Consider the following 12,268-nt stretch of genomic DNA (forward strand, 5'->3'; position numbering starts at 1 on the left):
GCATTTATAGTTAAGGCATTGAACAGAATCTAAAAAAGTACACCTGAGATAAGGAAGCCATGGTATCAACTGTTTGTCAAGGATCTTCTTAAGCCACACTCCGTTTAAAAGTAGCTGGCATCCCCAGGAGCGGACTTGATAGTGTCCTGCCTCCAGACTGTCCAGCTGGGTGATTTAGGTTTTTTCAAGGTGGCGTTACTTGAGTGAAGTGCCTATAGAAGCAATAATCAGAGCGCAACTGGGCTGCGTTTCAAGAGCTGCGACCATTGCAGGTGCCCAGAGATTCCTCCGATGATGGATCAGCAGCAACATAGTATGGTTTGTTGTGGAGATCAAAAAACAAACTAAAAGGTTATGTCCATCGGTACTTGATATGTTCTCTCCTCAGTTTATCAGTTACTGCATGGAGTTATTGGCACCTAAGTAATGTAGCAAGTGCAATATCTTGAAACAGAGAGCAAGAAGCCCCCTGATATGCGATTGGCTCTACTTTGGGGGCAGCCAATAGGATGGCTTCTTTAGTCTTAAATAAATGCAACTTCGCTAGGACATCTTGTGAACGGTTTCTCTCGCCCAGTGATCGTGGACCAAACAGATAGACTCTGTCAATCTTTACCTTATGCATCAAGCTACCCAGGAGCACTGAGAAGAGGCTTGTCACAAAGGCCTCTAGGCCTGGGCCCTCTACCCCCTCCACCAGGTCTATAATCCGAATTATGTCACAGCAAGATCTATTTTCAAGGTCTTCACGTTTGAGTAGGTCTGTCTGTAGCTGTTGTTGGAGTGAACAGGTCGAATCCTCCATCTATCCGATGTGGTTGTTTGTCTTGGTCTTGAGGTCCATTACTCGAGTGCAACCTGAGTAAATATCCTGTTGGAGCACAGTGAGTTTGCCATGTAGGTCAGTTCTTAGCGCCTCCAAGGAGGAGGTCAAGTCTGCCTTAGGTTCCTCACTGAGCTATTTCTTGAAATCGTGCAAGGACGCAAGTAGGTCTTCCTTCGTTGTGCTATTGCCAGGCCCTTTACTGGTGGTAAGTAGGGGTGCAGCAGGGCTTATCAGTCACTTAATTAAGATGGGAGAGTCCTCCTATCCCCATTTCAGCTCAATCCAAGCTCCCACGTCACCATTACACGGTCAGATAAATATCTTTTGCAGACTCCAGTGTATGTTTTGTGGCCTTACAGTCTTTTTCAGTCCCCTCGGGGATCAGCTCTTGCCACCACAACACCCTCTCTACATGCTGGTGACCTTTACAGTAGGAGGAGAGGCACCCGCAATCACCAGAGGCTTCCAAGTGGAATCGTGGGCACTGCAGCTCAGGAGACACAATCACTGCGATGACGTCGAGATATTCAGGGCTCCCTCTCTGGCTCACCGTGGGGCTTCACTTAGACTCTGGTGGCCAATTGAGGATCCCCTCCGAAGGTGGTAGCACCAGACTCTTGGCTGCTTCATCCTGTCGCCATCTTGGCTCTGGCAACTTCATTCCAATTTCCGTAAAATCCACAGATTAACGGGTCATTGTGGCTTTTACAGGGTGACCTCGGCATCACCCATATCCTCCTGCGGTTGTCTAAACGGGGTACAGGTCAGTACATTGCAGATTGCCTTAAATCTAAAAAAATCAGTAGTGGACCCGTTGTGGTTCACTTCCACTGGTCCATCTTGGCTGGCCACGTACTCTTTATATTTATTTTATGTTACATTTGATACATGTTGCCCTGCAATAGGGAAGAAAACTTTAATAATGATAAGGCTATTGACAGTCATGTTTGCTTGCTGAATAAGAGTTATTATTGTGAAGCTATATGGAATGCTGAGCTCTGGTAAGCTAATCTTTTTTCCCTGTACATTTAATTATCTTAAAAGGCTCTTCTCTGTAGGGAAAAACGTAGTGAAAATAGGAACAGACTGCAAATAGTATTTGCCATATCTTAGCTCACTTCCAAATTTGTTAGGGGAAGATTACAAATATGGAAGATTGGTGCACCTTTGACCAACATTTATTGAGCTAATACATCTGTACCAAAGATAAAGTTATGACACTTTGAATTCAACTTAAAATGTGTTCAAATGTGTTACAGTTTAGTAGAAGGTACTTTGTGCATTAGCTTGTGCCTGGCTACCTTTCAATCAAGGATTTAAATATGTACAAAATGAAAGTACAGACCCCATTACGGTAAGAGAGGACTGTCCTTGCAAATTAGAAGGATGTTCTAAGATGTGACTTTGTGCTCATACTGGGTAAGCTTTATCTAATCTATTGAATACGGTTACGCGTGTTCATATGTTGAATATCAAAAGAGATATTTTCTTAAAACGTGTTGGAAATGGAACAGAGGGTTCAACGCAAGATATTAAAGGTAGGAACGATAGGTCTGAATTCCTTGTCTTAATAAGAACAGTTAATGACTTGAGTGTTGGATTGTGGATCACGGCTAGCTGTTGGAATGGAAAAGACCTCTACATGGTAGTAGATGTGCACCCCTGCCCTGAGTGCCCAAAAGTACTGAATTCTGGATCCTTAATGTTGATTTTTGTTGTCAGGGGATGAACACAGATCATGGGTGTGTGCCATGACATAGGCTTGTCTCATGGATTGTGGTCTTGTTGGACCAGGAATGGTGCCCCAAAGCGCTTCACTCTTAGAGGTGGAAGGCTACTACCTTCACCAGAAGTTAAGGAGCACAAGTGCATTGGTAGCAGCATACAGTGCACTAATCAGCAGGAGTGAGCAGGTCCTTTTTAACCTGTGTCACTTGAGTCTTACAATAAAGTTCTGCTGCTGTGTGCTTAACTCGCCCTTGGCCTACATCAAGTTTGTGTGAAGGTCTGTGCAGTGTAGAAGAGGTGTTTCTGCAATGGGTGTATGTGCGCCTTGGAAGAGTGCAATACCAGAACAATGTACTACTGATTTGTGTATGCATGTCCTGGATGTACAAGTGCTTATGATTTATACTGTACCTAAAGGATGTAGTGCTGTACAGTGTGTGCAGGATACATGCATGTGCTGGCTGTATGTGTGCCTGTGTGTGGTACAATACATGCAGGATAAAGCAAGTGCATTTTAAATACTTTTCAGCGTGTATGTGTGTCTATGAGTGGTACAATACATAAAGAATACAGTATTGGGAAGTGTGTGCATGTTAGACACAAGTGCAAGATGTATATGTAACTCTGAATGATATAATACATGGAGTATACAGTACTGTACAATGTGTGCATATTTTATACATGTACTGGGTGCATGTGTGCCTGTGAATGGTACAATACATGCAGAGCCCAGGGTTCCATTTTGGGAGACCCAGAATTGCATTGTAAAACAGTGAGAGGAAGTACAGGGAGTGCAGAATTATTAGGCAAATGAGTATTTTGACCACATCATCCTCTTTATGCATGTTGTCTTACTCCAAGCTGTATAGGCTCGAAAGCCTACTACCAATTAAGCATATTAGGTGATGTGCATCTCTGTAATGAGAAGGGGTGTGGTCTAATGACATCAACACCCTATATCAGGTGTGCATAATTATTAGGCAACTTCCTTTCCTTTGGCAAAATGGGTCAAAAGAAGGACTTGACAGGCTCAGAAAAGTCAAAAATAGTGAGATATCTTGCAGAGGGATGCAGCACTCTTAAAATTGCAAAGCTTCTGAAGCGTGATCATCGAACAATCAAGCGTTTCATTCAAAATAGTCAACAGGGTCGCAAGAAGCGTGTGGAAAAACCAAGGCGCAAAATAACTGCCCATGAACTGAGAAAAGTCAAGCGTGCAGCTGCCACAATGCCACTTGCCACCAGTTTGGCCATATTTCAGAGCTGCAACATCACTGGAGTGCCCAAAAGCACAAGGTGTGCAATACTCAGAGACATGGCCAAGGTAAGAAAGGCTGAAAGACGACCACCACTGAACAAGACACACAAGCTGAACCGTCAAGATTGGGCCAAGAAATATCTCAAGACTGATTTTTCTAAGGTTTTATGGACTGATGAAATGAGAGTGAGTCTTGATGGGCCAGATGGATGTGCCCGTGGCTGGATTGGTAAAGGGCAGAGAGCTCCAGTCCGACTCAGACGCCAGCAAGGTGGAGGTGGAGTACTGGTTTGGACTGGTATCATCAAAGATGAGCTTGTGGGGCCTTTTCGGGTTGAGGATGGAGTCAAGCTCAACTCCCAGTCCTACTGCCAGTTCCTGGAAGACACCTTCTTCAAGCAGTGGTACAGGAAGAAGTCTGCATCCTTCAAGAAAAACATGATTTTCATGCAGGACAATGCTCCATCACACGCGTCCAAGTACTCCACAGCGTGGCTGGCAAGAAAGGGTATAAAAGAAGGAAATCTAATGACATGGCCTCCTTGTTCACCTGATCTGAACCCCATTGAGAAGCTGTGGTCCATCATCAAATGTGAGATTTACAAGGAGGGAAAACAGTACACCTCTCTGAACAGTGTCTGGGAGGCTGTGGTTGCTGCTGCACGCAATGTTGATGGTGAACAGATCAAAACACTGACAGAATCCATGGATGGCAGGCTTTTGAGTGTCCTTGCAAAGAAAGGTGGCTATATTGGTCACTGATTTGTTTTTGTTTTGTTTTTGAATGTCAGAAATGTATATTTGTGAATGTTGAGATGTTATATTGGTTTCACTGGTAATGAAAAATAATTGAAATGGGTATATATTTTTTTTTGTTAAGTTGCCTAATAATTATGCACAGTGATAGTCACCTGCACGCACAGATATCCCCCTAACATAGCTAAAACTAAAAACAAACTAAAAACTACTTCCAAAAATATTCAGTTTTGATATTAATGAGTTTTTTGGGTTCATTGAGAACATGGTTGTTGTTCAATAATAAAATTAATCCTCAAAAATACAACTTGCCTAATAATTCTGCACTCCCTGTAGAGAGATCCCCCCCCCCCCCACAAGACCGGTTTGTGGATTGCTGCATTTATGTAAACTAGGTGGGACACACACTGGGGAGGGAAGCACCAGACCTACATTGTTCACAATTAGGGTGCTTTATGATACAGTGAGAAGTCAAAAGGAAAGGATCTAGGTCCATCTCAAGACGGAGATGGGACAGATTAGAGAATCATAAAGAGTAGCGCTGGGGGCCCTCAGCTAACCTTTTGATGCACATATCACTGTGACTGACATCCAGGTTTGAACTCTGGTCACTACCATGGCCTGTGGTGTCGGACTTTTAACTATGAAAACACTCCAATTGTGGCAGACTGCTTTTTAAGTGGAAAAGATTGCAGAAAAGTATATGGATGAGACCACAAAAATTGTCATCTGCCAAGCAGCCAGAAGGGCTACGTGAGAAGGTGGAGCTCTGCAAAACTTCTGCTTGTGACCAGGACTGTGGGCTAAGATCTATTAGTCTCCCTGCTGAGTGAGAGGACATCACACAGGGAATCCAAGACACCAGTCCGAGAGTCTGGAGAACCAGTGCCTGCTTGCTTGCAAAAGACCGGTATGCCCTGTGAGGTAGAGGAGAGAGTTGGAGGGAGCAAGGTCCTGTGGGGAGCTCTGTCGAGTGGATTGCCGGTGTGAGGTGTGAATAAACGGCTGCTGCACCAATCGTGTTGTTATCTGTGTGCAGGACTGAGTCAGCAAAACCCGTATACCAGGAGAGGGCCACCATGAAGATAGCTATGTGAAAGACTGCTGTGCAGTAAAGGTGGACGACTTGTACAGTAGAGGTGTGGTGACCCCGTATGTTGGGGAGCCGCAGCTGAAGACTGCTGTGCTGAGACACGAGAAGAGGCTCCATGGGTCAAGACTCCAAGGTCCAGCAGCACCCACGGCAGGAGCATCAAAGGCACTGGTGTGCTCACAAAAATGATGCTCTCCTCCTGAAGCGCGGGAAGAGAGAAGAGATTCCAAGGGCCAAGACTCTAAGGCCCAGCATCACCTGAGGCTGGGAAGGAGCACCAAAGCACCGGTGTGCACAAAAAAGTCCTGCCTTCCTCCCAGAGTGCGGAACACATCCACTTGTGTGCCCGGGTGAAGACTGGGCCAAAAGCGGGCCCGTATGCCCAGTCAGAGGCTGGGCTGGGCCACCTCTCTGAAGCTTCACTCTTCTCCACTTTAAGGTTTAGATACTAGTAAATATTAACTTCCACAGATGACAGGTAAATACTGTTATTATGACCAAGAGAACATCTATTTCTGGCAAGGAAATTCTACTGAGAGGCGCTATAGTGTCCTATCTTACAAATGCAATGAGGACTATAGAGCAAGAAATTGGCTCTGTCGAAGAATGATTAAGCTCGGTCATGAAACCAACAAGTGGAAATGGGCACGGCAAGGAGCCTAGGCTTCCTATCTTAGTGACCCAGAAGTCTAATTCTCCCTCAAGATTGCCTGCTTAAAAAAGAAGTATTCAGTAGTAGATTCCCCCAATGGTATAGCTTCACTGAAAGCTGATCCTACTGATCCAACTGTAAAAGACTTCTTCTGCTCCCTGCCACCTGCAAAACACATAAAAGCATCCCCAGTGTAGAAAGGGCAAGCCTACCCAGAACAGCAAAACAGTAGAAGATGGTGTGGATTTGCTCAGGGAGGATAATCTGCTATCTGATCTGGAATGGAGATAAAAAATAAAAAAAAATAAAAAAAAACTTTCCTTACTGGAAAATAAGGTATCCTACTTTATTCAGATTGTAATTGGCAAGCTGGACTCTCTTGTGGATCTCGTTAGGGGCTTTAGCACTTGTGTATAACCTTCTAGGCCTTTGACAAGGGATGTCTGCACAGCAACTCTACTGGACTGGGGAGATACCAGTGGGGAAGGGAGCATCTCCGCCCCAATTCAGCCTATATCAATACCCAATTCGCTCTGAATGCTAAAGGCTTTTCTCGACCACATTTGAAATGCCAAAGACTAATGGGGGAACCAGACGGGACACTGAGGGGAGTATGGGAGTGGGGAGGATGCACAATAAGCATACACTGTGGATTTACCAGTTCTTTAGCTACTCCCATAGGCCGCTCCGTAAGTGTTGGTTCTCAAGGGAGTTAGTCTACCAGGCTTATCTGAAAGTCATGACCAGCTAGCAAGTAAGCTAGTACACTGAATCAATGGGAGGGTGGGTGGCCTGGGGGCAACTTCATATTCAGATAAACTATGTGTGGAGATTTTCATTGATAGGCAACCATCATAAACCCAACAACAGAGATTGTATTGTTGTTAACTTCAAGATTAGAGTGATCATACAGATATTCTGGCTAGGCTCAGACACCCTGTGACCTTTGATTGAGTCACTACCATTAGGTTTCTTTTACAGACCAGCAAGTCATGTAACTTTGTTACCTCCCCAGGTGCATCACCCAATAACTATCACAAATAGATTTCCGCCCCTCTCACAATTAGACCAGCTGGATTGACTTCAAAATGAGGTTAACACTCCTAGCCAATCAGAACCATTAGCTGAAGGACACATGATCAACACTCCCCCAGAGGTCATATCAAATTCAGTACAACATATTGTGGGCCGACTGGGGAGAGCAGTCCTAGGAATTGTCCTAATACCAGGGGTGTGGAATTTATTAAAATATCTACTTGTCCACGGGACAGGTTGCTTCTCAAATCTACTTGTCCTGTAAAAAGATCTACTTGTCCCTTTGGTGCCATGTAGTGTGGCGCCAAATTATAGCAGCAATCTCATTATGTAAGAGCTCTGATAATAACCTCTCTGATTATGCCAGGGCTACTACCATAGTAGGGCTTGAATACGAGCAGTTTCAATCCCTACTGTAGCAATTTCCTTATTTTTCCACCTTTCTGCAGATCTGCATACTGGGGCTGGAGGAAGCAGTAAGCAATAGTTCCAGGGCTGGAATGCCTTTGAGTCTGCAAACCTACTAACCTGCATGTTTTAAAGATTTTCACCAGCTTCTCTCTAATATTTTCCCATAATAAGAAAGGTTGGACATTTACTCCTGACAATGGCAGAATTAGAACTTCTTCCAGGGTTGGGAAGAAAGTGGCTGGAGGGAAAATGAACTTGCAAATGCTCAATAGATTTTCACATGAGCAAATCTACACATGCGTATTTACCCATGCTAAAATACAGTTCACAAATATTTTATAGGGGTACGACATATACCATGGGTGCACTTTTGTGACTTTCTTTAAGAATTTGGGGCCACATGTAGGTAGGTTCAGATTTGTGACCCGCAAATTGCGAGTCGCAAATCCGAATGTAGGATGGTGTCCCTGACACCATTTGTGATTCGCAAGGGCTTCGCAAATGCTCACCTCATGAATAATCATGAGGTGGGTCGCAATTTGCGACCCCCTTGTGAATGGCGGCCTCACAGGGATGGTGGCCTGCTGGAGACAGCAGACCACCATGTCTGTGACTGCTTTTCAATAAAGCAGTTTTTTTTTTTTTTTGTAATGCAGCCCGTTTTCCTTAAAGGAAAACGAGATGCATTACAAAAACGAAAAATGAAACGTTTTCGTTTCATTTTTTCAGAGCAGGCAGCCTGCTCTGAAAAAATGTTTACAGTGACATTCACAATGGGGAAGGGGTCCCAGAGGGACCCCTTCCCTTTTGTGAAAGTGTTAGCACCCATTTGAAATGGGTGCAAACTGAGATTGGTTTGCGCCCGCATTCGCAAAACAATCCTACATTGCACTGCGAGTCGCAATTAGGAAGGGAACACCCCTTCCTAATTGCGAGTCACAAACCCGTTTTGCGATTCGGTAACCAGGTTACAGAATCGCAAAACTGGGTTTGTGCATCGCAATGTGCTTTTTGCACGTCGCAAACAGCGAAAGTCGCTGTTTGCGACATGCAAAAAGCTACCTACATGTGGGTCTTGGTCCCTAATTAGGTCTGGTGTTAACAAAGACATTTTGTTTTTATTAAACTTCTATTTCTCTCTCTTTCGGCTGGCTTTACTGTGAGTGATCGCATTCTTCTCTTCCACAAGGAGCATATTGGCACACAAAGTAGTTTTGTTCAGTGTCAGGAACTACAGTGGCAATCAGTGACGTAATGAAACTGGAGGGTGCCCCTTTGCAAAGAACATGGAGGAGCCCCCTCTCCAGACTCACTCAGGGCAGGTGCTGTGCTGAAGGGGCCCCCTGGAGGGCGGCTGTGGGGCCTTTGTTATGCCACTGGTGGCAACATGTGCTTTTAGAGTTCAAAAACGTTTTGGGGGGTTTTTGCCAGTGTTTGTTACAATGTTGAGGACCTGATAGCTCCCACAACAATAAAGTGTTACAAAAGCCATGTCAAAACAAGACACGCAATGATGAAACTAAAAGACTTATAAAAATATGTCAGATCAGTTGGCTTTGTCAGTGTTTGTTTATTTTCATGCTTCCCATAATCGTGTTGAAAATGGTTACACTGATTTTCCATTAGAAATATTTTTGGGAAATACTAGCATGCATCAAAACATTTTACTAAATGACACTTCATTTGCATATAATCAGAGAGCATTCTGGGAGCATTATACTTAGCCTCATAGCCTAAACTTTTCAAACATGTGTATACACGTTTTTCTTTTTTTTGTACTGGAACCAACGTCAGTAGTGAAGTGTGACATTAAAACATTTATTTACAGCACTCACCCTAATAATGAAGGTTTTCAAATAATGAACCATAAATACAAGTTCGAACAGCATTATCTCTTGGAAACACATTACCTCAACTGCAGAGAGTTCCACCCTCTGTTAACAGGCAGCCAAAGGATTTGCGCTGCAGAGGGTTGGGTCTACTTGTCCCAAGGACAAAGTAAACATAAAATCTTGTTGCCCTTGACCCCAAACAAGATGTCCCGGGCGTCGGGCGATAGGAATTCCAGAATGGCTGCAAAACGGACAAACACATATTGGTTAAACTTCATCAGAGGCCATGAAGTCCTCTCCATTCAAGAAATCTGGCAAGTAGAAAATGTTTTATAGATAGCTTTGTCTCCTATGTTACCCCTGCCATACTGGGGTCTACGGGAAGGGCTAAGGGAGGCTTAATTACATTAATTACACTTACTGGGCAAGTTATATGGACAAACCTTGATTCACCTCACTACTAACTCATTTTGATAAGTTGGCAGTCATAATGCTTATTATTCATATATTGCTACAATAATATATTTTATTTAACTAACACTGTGAGAGTTAAATAATTACATAAGGACACAGAGCAAAGTCTAAATAGCACCAATGTTGACTATCTGATTTTATTGATGGGTGATTTGAACACAAGACACTGTTCATTGTCTCATGTAGGGTGTTGTGGTTTGATGGGTGTAGAGGGGGACCAAATAACTAATTTCTACCACAGCCCATACAGGGAGGAAATCAATTTGTTTTGTAAGAAGTATAACCTGGTGTTTGCCTTTGACACTTGGTCTGAAGATCCAGTCTTGAGCCCCACTTTTACTGGGAGCGGATGTTCTAGTCTAATAGGTTTTCTTATATTTTCCCAACACTTTAGCAGTTGGGCTAGAGATTATGCTTTATTAGATTCTCTCCTCAGTGATCACAAACCTATTTCTATCATGATTAGTAATTCCTTCTTTAAAAAAAAGTCAGGTAGTGAGACATCCTCTCCCATTGGCTCATACAAGCAATAAAGAGGTGACCAAGAGCTGGTCCAAAATTGACAAAGTCCAATTCCTTTCCGGCCTTGTGGGCGCAGCTTATCCTGATTTTCTAGTGTGCCTAGAACGGCATATTGAGGGTGGGTCGGGGTGGGGAGAGAAAAGAGGGTGAGGGGGGCAAAACTTCAAGTAGATATGAAAAATTTGTGATAAGGCACGTTAAATGTTGACAGTTACCAAGGGTAGCCTCAAAAAGAAGAAAGCAAAATGGTTTGATTCCAACTGCATGAAACTCTCAGCACTTAAAGCCACTCCTAGAGACCCTGACCAAGTGCACAGCTGCAAGAAGTTGTATAGGCAGATGTTAATGGTCCGGAAAAAAAAGCAGTAAGAGGGGAAGCATATAATTCCGTTATAATGGCTAGTGAACTCAAAGAGAGTAAACTCTTTGGTAGACTATAAGCCACAATTATTTTGGTAACATTCATGATACTAGACTTAACACACAGTGATTTCTCCAGATGACTGGGTTGGGTCAGACACTTCACACTGGTTTACTCAGACCCAGTCACTACAGAGAGCTCTCTCACTACTGAGACAGTGGTCAATTGGTCTGTACCATCCTCAACGTCCTTACTGCAGCTTAATGGACTGGAAATTGACCTGAATTATGTAATTGATGCTCTCGGTAGATGCCTGGCAGGGAAAGCTCCAGGACCGGACAGGATACCGGCTGACCTTTTTAAGGCAAACATCCCCCTGCGAGCTCATTTTTTGACCAACGTCTTAAAAGCCTCTCAAACTATGGGCCCCCCAAAGCTTGGTCACATGCAATCATTGTGCCAATATTTCAGAAAGGCTCCAAGGGTAATCCACAATATTACTGTCCAATATCATTTATTCAACTCTACTGCCGAAATAATGGGTAGGATCCTTCTGGAACGATTGCAAACGTAGGCGAACAAGACAAAAAACATTCCCTAAAACAGTGAATTTTAAGAAATCACTATTTTGGGAATGCAAAATAGTATGCAACAAAATAGCGAATCCCTAATAGCGATTCCTACAGATTCCCAATCGCTATTAGGGAATCGCTATTTGGGACTGCAACTCCATTCATTCCTATGGGGCTGAAGGCTCATAGGTGTGAATGGTTTTGCATTACCTAAATTGCGATTTCCTATGAGGAAATCACAAAAATTGTGAAATGCAAAACCAAGGGTGCCAAGAGCCTAATGCCTCCTTAGATGGACCCCGAAAATAATTTGCGCACATGTAAAACACACACATGCCCCCTGGGCATGTGTGCACTTTACTTGGCACTCTCAAAAATGCATTTTTTTTTTTAATTGCACATGGTTACCACCAACTCCAGCATTTCTTAAATGCCCATTTCACATTTAGAAAATGCTTGTTACATGTGCTAATGGAATCACAAATAGGAAATCCCTATTTGCGATTCCCTACTCGCGATTCCCTATTTGGAGTCATAATTTTAGGGAATCGCCATGAATTGCGATTCCCAAAAATTACACTGCCTATACCTTTCATACGTCTGAAAAGGCTATTTTGCACTCACAAACGGTCAAATTTACCGATTTGCACTATTTGCGAATGCAAAAAGGGTTGATACATCTGGCCCTTGATCTTTCTGTAAACAAAGCTTTTTACTCAGCTAATTTTTTCCAAACCTTTGATGGACA

The 12,268-nt window shown here is 43.5% G+C and overlaps 1 protein-coding gene across 2 annotated transcripts in view; it reads right to left on the reverse strand.

The window, feature by feature from the left end:
* LOC138298708 (zinc finger protein 180-like) overlaps window positions 1–12,268 on the reverse strand; it is a 220,578-nt gene that overhangs the window by 168,818 nt on the left and 39,492 nt on the right. The window contains exon 2 of one of the 2 annotated variants that reach the window (XM_069236896.1): window positions 9,670–9,832. The exons of the other annotated variant lie outside the window; for it this stretch is intronic. The gene's annotated coding sequence lies outside the window, so the exon portion shown is untranslated. The remainder of the gene's footprint in view (window positions 1–9,669; window positions 9,833–12,268) is intronic. 2 annotated transcript variants of the gene reach the window in all.

This window comes from Pleurodeles waltl, chromosome 1_2 (genome assembly GCF_031143425.1).
Source record: "Pleurodeles waltl isolate 20211129_DDA chromosome 1_2, aPleWal1.hap1.20221129, whole genome shotgun sequence".
Lineage (NCBI taxonomy): Eukaryota > Metazoa > Chordata > Amphibia > Caudata > Salamandridae > Pleurodeles > Pleurodeles waltl.